The sequence below is a fragment of the Cryptomeria japonica genome, chromosome 9 (genome assembly GCF_030272615.1).
Source record: "Cryptomeria japonica chromosome 9, Sugi_1.0, whole genome shotgun sequence".
Classification (NCBI taxonomy): Eukaryota; Viridiplantae; Streptophyta; class Pinopsida; order Cupressales; family Cupressaceae; genus Cryptomeria; species Cryptomeria japonica.
In genome coordinates, this window is record NC_081413.1 from 713,153,438 (window position 1) to 713,168,394 (window position 14,957).

Here is a 14,957-nt window from a genome sequence, read left to right on the forward strand (position 1 = left end):
ATTCCAAGGGAGACAAAGCAAGCTTACCTGGCAAAATATGGCATCAATCTGCACAAATTCGGCCTGCAGGATTGGTTTCCCTTTGAAAAATGCCCCTTCCCTATGCCTTACGCTTTTTGGAAAAGACAAATGCACAGCTCGCAATTTTGCGGAATGGTAGGGTTTCTACAATTTTCAAATCCTAACGTTCTTGTATTTTCAAATCCTTCAAACGGTTAACCCTCTATCCCATTCTACGCCAAAGTTGGGGAAAAGAATATCCTCTTTGAAGACTTATACTTCGCGATTTTCTCTAGTTGAAAATTCGGCGTTTCTAACCCTTTTGCAAATCTTACCTCCGCGATTTTCCTATGGCCTTGAACTTGGGCGGAAAAGATGGTACTGGCAAACTTTTAACTTTTGCGTTTTAACTATGTCGTTGCCGAAAATGGGGTTTTTGCTCCCTCCGCAAACTTTCATACTCTTTCGCGATTTTCTTCTACACTGCAAAGATCAGGGTTTATGATCTTTTTAAAAAAACTTTATACTCCGCGATTTTCTCCATTTATCGCCGAAGGTTGGCGGTTTGGGTCTTTTTGAAAGGTCCTTATACTTCTCAGTTTTGCGCCTTGTTGCGAACTTCGAGGATTTTATACCATTTTCAAACTCTTATTACTTCGCAACTTTCTCCCCTAGGCCGAAGTTCAGCGATTTAGATAGTTTTTTCAAACTTAAAAAAATTTCGCCCTTCTCCTATATCGCAAACTTCGGCGATTAAGTGGCCTTTTCAAACTTTAACAATTTCACCCTTTTCATATATCGCGAACCTTGGCAATTAAGTGGCCTTTTCAAACTTTAACAATTTCGCCCTTTTCATATATCGCGAACCTTGGCGATTAAGTGGTTTTGGCTTATTTATGACAAACGTCGAGGCTTTTAGACCTTTTGCAAAGTTTTAAAACTTCTCGCAATTCTCCTCCTTAGTGCGAATTTTGGGATTTGGAGCCTTTTGCAAACTTGGACATTTTAGCATTTTACGCCTTAGTTGTCAACTTCGGCGAATTAGATGGTCTTTTCAAACTTTAAAAATTTGACATTTTACCCTTACTTAGCGAAAATCGAGGTTTGAGAGCCTTTTGTAAGCTTTTTAAAAAAATTGACAATTTTCTTTGTTGTATGCGAACTTCGGCGATTTTCGCTAGTTTGCAAACTTTTTAAAACTTTCGCAATTTACCCACCATTGGCGAATTTCGGGATTTGAGAGTACTTTGAAAAGTTTTAATACTTCGCAATTCTCCTCCTTAGTGCGAATTTCGGGATTTTGGAGCCTTTTGCAAAGTTTTGACACTTTTAACAGTTTACGCCTTTCAATCTCCCTTTGGCGAAAATCGGCACTTTGGGTCTTTTTGCGACCTTTAGATGCTTTATCATATTTGGGGGATTTTGCAAGCTTCTGCTATTTCTCACCTAACTTAGGCAATCTTACAAGTCAAAAAAAGGACATTTGCAAAGCTTCAAACTTAGGCGTTTTCAACAGTTTAAACGATCTTTTGAAATTTTAACGCCCAAGCGTTAAACTCACCTTGCGGATTCCCAGGCTTACGCTCGTGACAACATCATCCTTTGAACTGATTACGGGCACACTCAAAAAAGGACGCGAGACACCCTGCGCAAAACTCAACAGGGCGAAGGCGAAAAAAGATTAAAAGGGGGGGACCCTGTCGGCGATAGGGAGCGTGTGCAATGCACAACAAATGGCGACTCTGTTGGAGAAATGCTTCTAGTCATTTTGAGGACACAAGTCCGGACCGAACGCAGAATCTCTGGTTAACCACCACAATTCAGACGAGAAAAGGAGAAAAGGTCTTTCAAAACGAGATAATGTTACGGGTCAAATCAAATCACGCAAAAATCGGATTAACCAGTGTGTGCGAGTGAAGTTCATTCCAGCCTAGAAAGAGTTGAGGCATCAATGTTTCACTATATCAAGTTGTCCAGCGAGCTGATACTTCAAAAGCAACCTGGATAGAGCCCCACTGCCAGCAAGCGTTCATAGCCCCGGCGGAGTTATCGCCTGTTAGCTCACAGAGATTGCTCTGTTTCCGGTAAGAAAATTTTACTTTTTGTTCAATACCGGCAGAGATGCCTGCATTCCTATTTACCAATTTTATGCTTGATATCAAGTTGATTTCTAAGCATCTTTACTCTTGATCCTTTTCTCTTTTTCTTTTCTTTTTGGCATAGTAGGCGGTGAAGCCTACACAGGATTAAGTGTAACAGTGGTCGCTGAAGTAGAGCTTCGGACCTTATCATTGACGTAGTGTCCCTTTGACGAACAACTAATTGTATGCGATTTTAAAATGTATTTGTGCAGTAATCATGATGTCGGGGATGGGTTTTGACAAAAACAAGACCTTGCAAAGAAAGGCTATCTAGATCAATCCGACCTCATCATGGGGCACTGCAATAATCAAGTGTCCTGCCCGAACTAAGATCCTAGAACCAAAAGGTTGCGAAATTCTAACATTGCACCAATGTTGCACATAGCACACAGGCTTCCTTTCAAAATTGACCGGGGTCCCAAAACAAAACAGGAAATAAACTAAACTAAAACAGGAAAACGGAAACCTAAGGCTGAAAGTAATGCTCGAGGAATTGACCGTTTACAGGCAAGGGAACGTCCTCACCGGTTAGGGTCCTTAGTCAGAATGCACTTTCTCCCAAAATTTCAGAAACTTGGAAAGGACCGAGCCACAGATTATCAAACTTATCGTGCTCTCCTTTCTGCTCATGTGCTTTGTCCCAGCAAAGGACGAGGTCAAAAATGTGGAAGGATTTTACTTTTGCCCTTCTATCAAACCAACGCTTGACCACTTCCTAGTGCTTAGCAAAATTATCAATGGCGTTGTCTCTTTTTTCCTCCAAATACAGCAGTTGGGACAACCTGGCCTCTACAGTGTTACCGATCCCCAGATACTCCTTCATGAATTGCAGGGTTGGTATTCTCAATTGTATGGGAAAAATAGGGTCAAAGCCATATACCAAATGGTATGGTGAAGTACCGATGGCGGACTTACATCTAGCACAGTCTGCCCAAAGGGCAAATCGGAGTTAGGTATACCAATCCTTTGGGTTCTTATCAAGAAGCTTCTTGATCAATTGCAACAGGTTTTTGTTGGTGGACTCAACCAAACCGTTACCTTGGGGATAGTAATTTGATGAAAACTTTAAAGTTATCCCATAATCAAAGGCCCAGTTAGAAAATTTTAATGATGCAAATGCAGAACCGTTATCACAGACTAAAGCATGAGGACAACCAAAGCGTGTAATAATGTTTTCTTCTAAAAATTTGATAACAGCATCAGCATTGCAGTGCTTTAAAGATTGAGCTTCAGACCACCTCGTACAATAATCAGAAGCGGTTAAAATGTACATGTGTTGCGCAGAGGAGGGTGGGTTGATCATACCTATGAAGTCGAGAGCCCACTGGCCAAATGGTTTTACCTCTATGACTGGCCAAAGTGGCATGGTTGGGGTTCGCTCCTTGGTTGCAGCTACCTGGCAAATATGGCAGGTCCTTACGTGTTCATGGGTGTCTCTGAATAGGGTGGGCCAATAATAGCCTGCCCTGAGGATTTGGTGGGTTGTTGCCAAGCCTGACCCATGACCTGTTCCATACTTAGCATGGAACTGCTCTACGATTTGATGTGCCTCATCTCTATTTACGCACCTTAGGTAGATCCCCTCGTGGTTTCTCCGATATAAGACAGCACCTTGCAGCATGAAACGACTGTTCTTCATCCTCAAAGCCCTTTTCTACATTGGATTGAGGTGTGATGGACATTTTTGATTGAGGAGATAAAAGGTTATGTCATCATACCATTCGTCTGGCAAGACTTGTTCAGTCAAGTACTGCTGATGTACAATTCCTGAGCATTCCGACGCGAGAGTCTGCGTCAGAGCCTGACCTCTCACTAGCTTCATGGGTTGAATCTCAATGTCATATTCCTGGATAATGGTCACCCACTTACCCCTCCTTTTGCCCAGCTCATTCTGCATCAGTAATGTCTTTACAGCAACATCTGGCACTATGGCGTATATCTTACTCCTTAGTATATAATGCCGGAACTTCTTAATGGCTTTAACTAATGCGTAAGCTTGCTTCTCAATATTTGGGTACCTCAACTCAGCATCTTTCAGCGGAGTGCTCATGAATGCTATTGGGTGTTCTCCCTCTTCCTCCTTTCTCTGAGTTAAAATTGTTGCACAGGTGTGTTCGAAAGCGAAAGAATATATGTAGAATGGCCTTAAGTAGTCTGGGCTTACCAAAACCGGCGCCTGGACAATAGCTTGTTTGATCTCCTCAAACGCCCTTTTGGTTACTGGGGTCCATTCTACCTTTGCATCTTTCTTGAGCATGTCGTTGAGCGGACGAACTATTTCTGCAAATCCGGTTATAAATTTCCTGACAAAATCTACACACAATCTAATTTCACCGCTCTTTTTCCTTACGGGAACAAGGTTAGCTACCCAGGTAGAATGTCGAACTGGAAAAATAATACGAGCAGCCAGCAACTTTTTAACCTCTTGATAGATTAAAGGCTCTAGGAGGGCATTTACTAGTCGCTGTCTCTGCCTAAAAGGTTTTGAGTCTGGCCTTGGGGGTATAGTATGAGTTATTACTAAAGTATTATAAGTCTTAAGATCCTCATACCCCCAAGTGATGATATCTGGGAATTCCCTCATGTTCTTGAGGATTCCATCCCTTTCCTGAGATGTACATACCTTCCCAATCAACACATTCTTCTGATTTTCTTTTGTGCCAATGTTAATCTTATCACAGGCGCCTCCTTCGGAAGTACCTTCCTTACGGGACTTGAGTTGGTCCCAGTCAAAGATCCTTTCCAGTTGCACCATACCTCTAGGAATAGTGTTTGTCTTGAGATTCAAGACCCCTTCGATGTCGATCTCGGCTTCTTGAGGTTCCTCCTCATCAATAATTTGTGCTGCAAACACATCGGAGCTTGTGATGAAGTCAATGATGTGCATATCATCATCGAACACCTGGAAATTAGTGACATTATCTGGAATGGATGGGACTGATGTCAACTCAACTGTGAATTTCTTTAAACTTTGCATTGACAGGGGTTCTAACGATCTTGCGACCTGTGCCAATGAATCAGCAACTTGATTCTGTGATCGGAAGATGGCTTTGATGTTGAAAGCATCAAAACTCTCGATTTTATCCCACACACGGTTGCGATAAACACTGAGTCTTTTATCGTGACATGTGTACTGCTTTCTAACTTGTCGGACTACTACCTCTGAATCCCCAAAACAATGTAGGATCTGAGCTCCCTTTTTAATGGCTAGCAGCAAGCCATGAACCAAAGATTTATACTCCGCTATGTTGTTAGTACAATGAAACTGTAGTCTGTAGGCGGCCAAATAGGTTTCACCGGTAGGACTTATCAATTCTATTACCACTCCAGCTCCTCGCTTAGATTTCGAACCATCGAACCTTAATGTCCAAGTCTGATTTGGGTTGGTAACCGTACTAGTTGGGATCTCCGGGCATTTCATTTCATTCTTTTCTTGCTTAGGGGCCTTCTTTTCAGGAACTTCGGGTGAAGCGATATCCTCTTGGCTAAGAGTATGGGCTTCTAACACCTCCGAGTGGCTCTTACATACCTAGTTTAATGCTACCCTGCATAATGAACATGTTACTTCAGAATGGGCGGCATTGTGGACTCTGCACCAGTCGGATAGAAGCAAGTCCTTAATAGAACTTTGGCAATCTAAATGTTGTATTTGTTCTGAGTATCTGCAGAAACAGTTTCTGAAACTGCTGAACAGCTCGTTTTCTTCTGATGATGGTATCACCTTATCATAATTTTCTACAACTCCTTCCAGATTTTGAACTGGATTCGAGAATTGCACCAACAAAACTTCGTTTGTTGAGCCTGTGTCAACCCTGTAAGTGCCCATATCAGATTCTAGAAACAGGATCTCATTGGTCTGGTTATACTCGGTAATCATCAATTTAAGCCTGGGTTCAAACTCAATCCGGATTTGGTTTGCTACACCTCTCCATGGCAGCCACATATGGGTGAAACTGGAATGCAGCCAGCCGTTAAGGACACGAGTCCAGTCTCGGCTGAGCAACATACCATATGCTCCTGGAATGTCCACTACCTGGATATCAATATACATTTGGATGCGTGGATCTATTGTCAACTGCATGTGGATATTATTCAACTCACCCACCACAGTTACTTCAGACTTATCTAATTGGGTCACTTTTCGGTTAGTCTTGGTGGGGGTTAGGCCTAAAGCAATACATACGGATAAAGGCATAACATTAGCTGAAGCCCCTGAATCTATGAGACAATTATGCAGATTCTTACCAAAGATTCTAAGCATTAGTAAGAAAGGTGGGGGTTCCAGCTTTTCGGTGAACAAATCGATAGTGGGTTCTGATGGGGGGGTATCATTGTTCATGATTGAAATATCTTGAGCCCTTCCCCGTGCACGTACTCCAAAACCAATCTCCATGGGCTGATCACTTGAGAATTATGGTTGTGCAACGTAATTCACTGTTGCACCCCTAAGATTTGTCGGTCCTCTTACTTCATTACTGACCTTCTGGGATTGTTCTGGTGGCACTCTTTGTCCCGAATTCTCTTTGGTTCCTTTGGATTGAACAAGTGAGGGCTCCCTAAGGCTGCCCAAGACTATATCCCTAACCTCAGAAACCCTCATTAGCTCAGCAAGGGACAAACTGATTTTGACCTTCCTGAATTCGTCTCCCACCAACTGGCCTAGTCTGGTAATTTCTGCATTGCTAGACGGTTTAGTACTTGGACCCTGATTTGTGGCAGCAGTGAGTTGATTTGAAAAAATAGGTGCCTTTGGGGAAGCTTGTGTCTTCTGCGGCTGACCTTGGCTCACATACTGTTGTGGCGCCTTGGGATAACTTGGGTTACTATTGGCATTCTAATCTGGGGGAACTTGAATATCCTTTGGAGGCGTGGAAGTAGTATACGGGCCACTATTGCTGTTCTGATTATTATTGTTATAATACCACCGGTTACCGCGTTGGTACTGCTGAAAAGCATTTACATCAGCGGGCTGGTTTGGGTCTGCCACTTCATTTTCGTCCTGATTAGGGAAGAAAAAGGGGCGAATATAGGTTTCTAGGACAAGGGTTGTATCATACCTTGGCGACAGAACTATCTCAAATCTGATGGGAGGAGGCGCTGGTTGAGATATTGTGTTCTCAACCTCCTACTGGAATATATTAGCTGCCACCTGAAATTCATCACATTGCAGCTCTGAGTGCCGGTTGGTATTATGTAACTTGCACCAATTGGATAGAGTTGCCTCTACCAAAATTACCCTATTTTAACATGCGAAGAAACAAGTTAACTAAGCACATTCAAACCAAGATACCAAGGCATGATTGTGTTTCATCAATTACACATATCATTTGAACTGAAGACTAATGGATTACACAAATGCACAAAGGGATTATTAATTTAAAATACAATAAATTGATAATAATAACTGAGAAACATTCAAGACATACAAATCAAATGCATTCTTTATTATCTTTTTGAAAATATACAAGTTTCAAAAACCCTTGGGCACAAAGTGTGGAGCCAAAAGTTCCTATACAATCTCATTGAAAATTTCTCCATAATTTCCCCTCTGTCAGAGTACCCCTTTACAATAACAAGAGCCTTGTATTTATAGACCTTATAGAATAACTACCTCATAACCACTTAGGATAACTACATAAGTTAACCACTTAGAATAACTACCCTTTTCGAGACAAGTTAGGATTTACCTGACTGTTACAGAAATAAAGCTCAAAATCTAACTTTAGTTACAATAAGTGACATAAGTCACCTTTTCAAAATGACAACTTCAAACTTGTAGCTTCATTGAAAATCCAAGTCTTGAGTTACGTTGAGGTACTACATTTTCATTTGCTTCATTTATACTTGTAATCATCTCATCATCCATATGTTTAAGGGCACAAAATATGTATACCTTTCCATTCAAAAGGAAAAGACAACTTTGAGGTTCTCCACAAGGATGTAAAAGATCAACTATTGTAACATGCTCATACATTGATACCTTGATCATTGACACAAAGAAATATTTGTCCACCAATAACCTGACTTCAAGGGCAAGCTCTCCAACTGCATCTACATCTGTTAAGCATTCTTTTCATTCAAGAAAATAATATTCCTTTGTATAATGAGAAGGATTCCATGATGGTTATCAATTGTTGTGTACTCATATTCATCGCCACTTTCACAAAAATAAGCATGGAATGGATCACAGACATCTTTTGCTATAGACTTACATCATGGACTACTTAAATGTTTCAATCGCACAAGTTTCATACTATATGCCTTTAGTGAAATACCTTGTGAACATTCTCAATAATACCCGTACTCTTCTTTGTGCAATAATCATCAAATCTCTAACTAGAGAGTTGAAGGACTGTCATGATCAAAAGTAAACTTAATATTAATGGTCCATTGTTTGTCCATGAAATTATTGAAATATGATGCTTTGATAACTCTCCTTTATGTTAGTGATTGCATCCATACATTCCATCTTGACAAGAAGTGTTCTATCAAAGCTCTCATCTCAACTTTATACCTTGAAAGAAGCTATTGCTAATATGTATGTCCTTTGCAACAATGTACTCAACCTGGGAATCGATAATCAAACCTTATCTTTGACCACATCTCCCTATTTCCCCATCTATTTTCTCCCTTTTAAGAGTTATGGACGACTTTATCTCGGATTGATGTATCTTGTATGATCCTAATAATGAAAAGACCTTTTGGCAGCCAATCCTGTTTCTCCACTAGTAAAGATAAAACATAGATTTCATCATATAAGAAATAAGCTATCATACCTTCATCAGGGGATAATCAAGGATCAAGAAGAAGCTAAATATCAAAAATATGTCAAACATATGCCGCAAGGAATGATAATGATAACTTATTGAGTACAAGGATCAAAAATGATGATCGTTTCAACTCTAGAGTTATTATTACCATGCCCGAGCTTAGTTATAACAAAGCATCCCCTCAACATAGTCTCTTGTGTCCTATGGCCAATTTTTATGTTGTCACTTTGTATTTTGCCCAAAAGGTCTTAAAATTTACAAAGGGTGTCCTTCCATATTTTTGCACATGTTTATAAGAGTATTTCCAAATATAATATCTAACAAATGTCTCCACACCAATATGCTTTGATGTGTGTTCATAACCTATTCCAAAACTCCATTTCGCGTTGATCAAGAAGGATACTGGCAAAGGTTATAGAAAATGGTGTTACCATTTCAAAAACCTATTTAACAAATCTGTTGTGTATGTCCTTATGTGCTTTGATGGATGCTTATACCCTATTCAAAATTTCCCATATTGACATGGCTGGGAGGGCATTGGCTTTACACATAGTAGTTGCATTTTTTTTTTAATTTTAACAAATTCATTTTCTGCATATCTTGCAATCATTCCGCAGCATGACATCTCTTTGGCGCATTCTGTAAAACAATTTAGTGCGTGGTTGTGATTCCACATTTTGCATGTCTATGAATGATCAATTACTGCTTTACACCTGCATGTCATCCACCTCTTGTGGAATATTTTATTATTTCTCCTACCTACCCCTAGTATTTCTTACCTACCCTTGTTTCTCATTGAGCCACATGTCATGATTGTGTGCTCGTACATCCATATGGCCTTGCCTATATAAGCAGGCCTATATTCATTGTATTGGTTAATCCAGTTGATCATTTGCATATTGATGGGAATACAGTTTGTTCTTATCATTCTTTTGTCTCTCTTTTATACTTTTCATTGTGCCCTTGATCTTGGCAAAATCGCACATAGTATCAGAGCCATTGGGGCTTCAATTGATTGGTTTTTGGAGACATCTTGGAAGGCTTCTATATTCGGATTTGAGGGACAGCGTTTTTTGGAGGCATCTCAGAGTGTTTTCGACCTCACCATTGCGTCCAGGAGGCCGTTTCCATAAAAATCGAGTATAAACTCGACCTATTTTGGCGAAAATCGAATTTTGAGTGTTGGAGGAATTTTTTGCCCAATTCGAGCAGTACGGTATGGAATTTTCGGATTTCTCAAAAAAAAATATTCTAAAATTTTATTTTTTTTAAACATCTTGGAAGGCTTCTATTTTCGGATCTGAGGGACAGAGTTTTTTGGAGGCATCTCAGAACGTTTTCGACCTCACCATTGCGTTCGGGAGGCCATTTCCATAAAAATTGAGTATAAACTCGACCTATTTTGGCAAAAATCGAATTTTGGGTGTTGGAGGAATTTTTTGCCCAATTCGGGCGGTACGGTACAGAATTTTCGGATCTCAAAAACAAAACAAAAATTCTGAAATTTGTTTTCCAGTTTTGAAAAAAGATTTTTTATTTTTTTTTGCGGGTCCGTACCTTCTGCCCAGTCAACAACGTACAGTCAACGCCCAGTCATCATTTTTTGAAAAAATTTAAACCCCTCTCCGTTGAACAGTTTGGATTTTTGGGTCAACTTTGGAGGCTCATAACTTGCTCAATTTTCCTTCTTTTTGGGTGCAATTTTTTTTTTCTTATTTGGGCTAATTTTTCATGCTCTTCGCAATGGTGTGGTTATTTTTTGATTTTGGTGCACAGGTTTTTCGGAATTTTCGGATTCTCTCAATTGTACCTGTCCAATCCTCAATTTTGCAACTTCAAAGGCTTCGTTTGACTTCATACAACCTCCTTTTCAGGTGCCATTTTTATTTGAAAGTGCATGTTTTTTCGTCTACTTTCATAATCTATGATCAGATTTCAAAAATTTTGAGTGGACATTGTACTTTCAGATATTGGTCTTATTTAACCTAATTGGTACTTGTAATTTGCTTGGATCTTAGTTTAGATCTCTTGCATTATTAGTTTGAGTCTCTTTTGGCCTTATTGAGACAGTTGTAAAGTTGAAATCAGAAGTCCACTATGCCAACTTTTTGCAAGTGGCCCATTGTACACGCACTAAGTATAAAGTGTCAAATCATCACTTTTGGGGGGGTTCTTTGATTGAGTGAATTTGGGGGGGGTGTCTTGTGTGATTGTGCCTCTCTTTCCTTGTGCTCTTTCATTTTTGTTGCAATGAGTCCTCATAAATTTCCACCTTTAACTCCACATAATTATGCATCATGGAAAATTAAAGTATGGAGCAAATTAATGGAAAAAGGTCTCACGCATTACATGGATGGAACAATAGCAGCACCACCTAATCCTAACAATAGCAGCACCACCTAATCCTAAAGCTGATCCTAATGCTCAATTAGAATGGATCACTAAGAATTGCATGGCTCTTAGAACTTTGCGTAAGTATGTATCAGATGACCTCATTTTTCACATTGAGAAGTGTACTACAATCAAAGAGGCTTGGGATATGTTTCAGAAATTGTATGGTCAAGTTGATGAAATCAGAGGTTACAAGATTAACAATGAGCTCACCAACTTGGATCCCAAGAGTTTTGATACAATCCAAGATTATGTCACCAAAGCAAATGACCTAAGAGCAAAGCTTAAGGATTGTGGAATTGACAAAAAAGATGCTCAGTTGATATTCAACTTGTTGGACAAGCTTGCACCAGAATATGCAGGATTTGTGTCTAGCTTCCAAACTCATCGTTTGACAGTGGGGAGTTCCTACGTTATGCCTTCATTTGATGCTTTCACAGAAATGTTGATATTGGAACAATCTAAGTTGTTGAACATGGGGCTTCTCAAGTCTTCAAAGTCCAAGGCTTTGGTGGCTAATCAAGGGAGTCAAGGGAGTCAAGGCAAAGATTCCAACAAGAAGAAGAAGCAATCTAAGTCAAAATCACAGCAGGAAAAAGGACAATCATCCTCTCCATCACAAGGCGATTTTTCATACTCTTCCAAGAAGGGGACTCCACCTAAGAAGGATAAACCAACTTGTGCATATTGCAAGAAGTATGGTCATGATGAGCATCGATGCCACACCAAGCAAGTTGATGAGTTGACGAATCTTCTTCAGAAAAACAACATCAACTTGCCATCTACCTACACAAAGAAGGATTCATCTCCTTCCTCTTCCTCACAGTCTAAGGGAAAAGGGCAAGCATTTGTGGCTACAACAGGTTCTTCACAGCAGTGGATACTTGACTCGGGTGCCTCTTATCACATGGGTTCTACACAAGAGCAGTTTTCTTCATTGGAGCCATCTAAGGTACCTCACAATTACATAGGTGATGATACACAAGTAGAGGTTGAAGGGAAAGGTTCAGTTGACATGGACGATGGAACATTTGAGAATGTTCTTTATGTTCCTAACTTGTTTACCAACCTTCTCTCTATCTACCAAATCAATCAATATGGGAAAGGTAAAAAGGTTGAGTTTACACCTGATTCAGTTGTGGTAAAGGAACTTGATGATGATGCCTTGGTAGCAGTGGGACAAGTCAATGACAACTCAAGTATTTATTCATTCTCCCACTTTGTGCAAAGTTCTCCTTCTAGGGCCTTGCTTACTCATTCAAATTCAGAAAGTAAGCTATGGCATGAGCGGTTTGGTCACCTCAACTACCACTATCTTCAGCAGCTCGGCACTAAAGACATGGTCACAGGTCTACCTCGAATCAGTTTTTCAGAGGGTGTATGTTCAAGTTGTTCCATGGGCAAGCATCCCGAGGAGAAGTTTGATAAGGGGAAAGCTTGGAGAGCTTTGGAAGTTCTTCAACTTGTTCACAGCAATGTAGCAGGTCCATTTCCAGCACCTTCATTTAGCAAGGCCAGCTATGTCCTCACCTTCATTGATGACTACTCCCGCTTCACTTGGGTCTACTTTCTCATTCATAAGAGTGAAGTATTTGACCGATATCAGGACTTCAAGACTCGTGTGGAGAAGCAATCCGGGAAAGTGGTCAAGATTCTTCGTACAGATAATGGAAGGGAATATGTGAACAAAAAACTTGAGGATTTTTGTACATTTGAGGGGATTGATCTTCAGCATTCTATTGCATACACTCCACAGCAGAACAGAGTTGCAGCACGCAAGAATAGAACTCTCAAAGAAATGGCTAGCTGTATGATACATGCACGTTCTCTTGATTCCGCCTTTTGGGCAGAGGCTATCAGTTGTGCCACACACATCCAGAATCGGGTTCCTCACAAATCTTTGCAAGGTATTACTCCTTTTGAAGATTGGGCTGGTAGGAAACCGATTGTGAGACATTTCAGAGTCTTTGGGTGTCCAACATGGGCTCCTATACCTCCACAGAAACGCAAGGCATTGGAACCTCAGAGTCGGCCTTGCATAATTGTTGGATATCCTAAGGGTGTTAAGGCATATAGATTGATGGATCCTGAGACACATGAGGTGTTTATTGAGAGTGTTCACTTTGAGGAAAGCTCTCCTAGCTTAGCCTCTCTACCTCCTCCACCTTCCTCCATTGTGGATAGTGATGCTAGTGATTCAGATGACGAGACTCCTTCAACTCCGACTCGCAGGGTTACACCTCTGCAGGGTCCACTTGCAATCGAGGAGCCTCGTTCTCCACCTCCACCTAGACCTCGTTGGGCTCGACAGACACTTGAGTCAACGGGTTCTCTTGTTGGGGATCCTTCAGATACATAGAGGACTCAATCACAGCATCGGGACCTTCCACATGCATTCATTGCTACTGCTTCCGATCCACAGACATTTTAGGAAGCATCAAGGGTTCCTGAGTGGGACCAAGCTATGGAGGAAGAGTATAGTTCCTTGATGAGGAACAACACATGGGATTTAGTCCATCTCCCTAAGGGGAGAAAGATGGTTCGATGTAAGTGGATCTATCGAACCAAGTTTGCAGCGGATGGTAGTGTGGATATGTATAAGGCTCGACTTGTTACGAAAGGTTTCTCTCAGGTTCCAGGTGTTGAGTATACTGAAACCTTTGCACCGGTAGCCAAGATGAACTCCATTCGCTTGACACTTGCTATTGTTGCAGCTCATGGTTGGGCTGTACATCAGATGGATGTGAAGAGTGCTTTTCTTCATGGGGATCTTGATGAGGAGATTTATATGGAGCAGCCACTGGGTTTCATCCAGGATACTTCCTTGGTTCGATGTAAGTGGATCTATCGAACCAAGTTTGCAGCGGATGGTAGTGTGGATATGTATAAGGCTCAACTTGTTACGAAAGGTTTCTCTCAGGTTCCAGGTGTTGAGTATACTGAAACCTTTGCATCGGTAGCCAAGATGAACTCCATTCGCTTGACACTTGCTATTGTTGCAGCTCATGGTTGGGCTGTACATCAGATGGATGTGAAGAGTGCTTTTCTTCATGGGGATCTTGATGAGGAGATTTATATGGAGCAGCCATAGGGTTTCATCCAGGATACTTCCTTGGTTTGCAGACTAAGGAAATCTCTCTATGGCCTTAAGAAGGCCCCCAGGGCTTGGTACGCCAAGATGGATTCCTTTCTTCTCTCAGCAGGGTTCACCAGGTGTCATTTGATTCGAATGTTTACATTTTGCGACAGGATGACTCTCACTTGATACTTGTGCTCTATGTTGATGATTTGATCATTACAGGGAGCACCGCATCCATCATTAGCAGGGTCAAATCTGCTTTGCATGACAGATTTGCTATGACTGACTTGGGTCTTTTGCACTACTTTCTCGGGCTAGAGATTTCTCAGTCACCTTCTAGGATTACACTATCGCAGCCCAAGTATGCTCTTGATCTACTTGCACACTTTCATATGGTTGATTGTAAGCCTGCACCGACTCCCTTTCTTTCAGGAGTCAAGCTTGAGGCTTAGTGTTCTTCTCCACCAGTTGATGCCACATTGTATCGTCAGCTTGTGGGTAGTCTCATCTACTTGACTCATACACGCCCTGATATCTCATTTGCGGTTGGCATGGTCTCCCGCTTCATGCAGGAAC

General features: G+C 41.0%; 1 protein-coding gene across 2 annotated transcripts in view; it reads right to left on the bottom strand.

The window, feature by feature from the left end:
• LOC131048547 (electron transfer flavoprotein subunit alpha, mitochondrial) overlaps nt 1-14,957 on the bottom strand; it is a 121,669-nt gene that overhangs the window by 62,762 nt on the left and 43,950 nt on the right. The gene's annotated exons all lie outside the window — the stretch shown is intronic.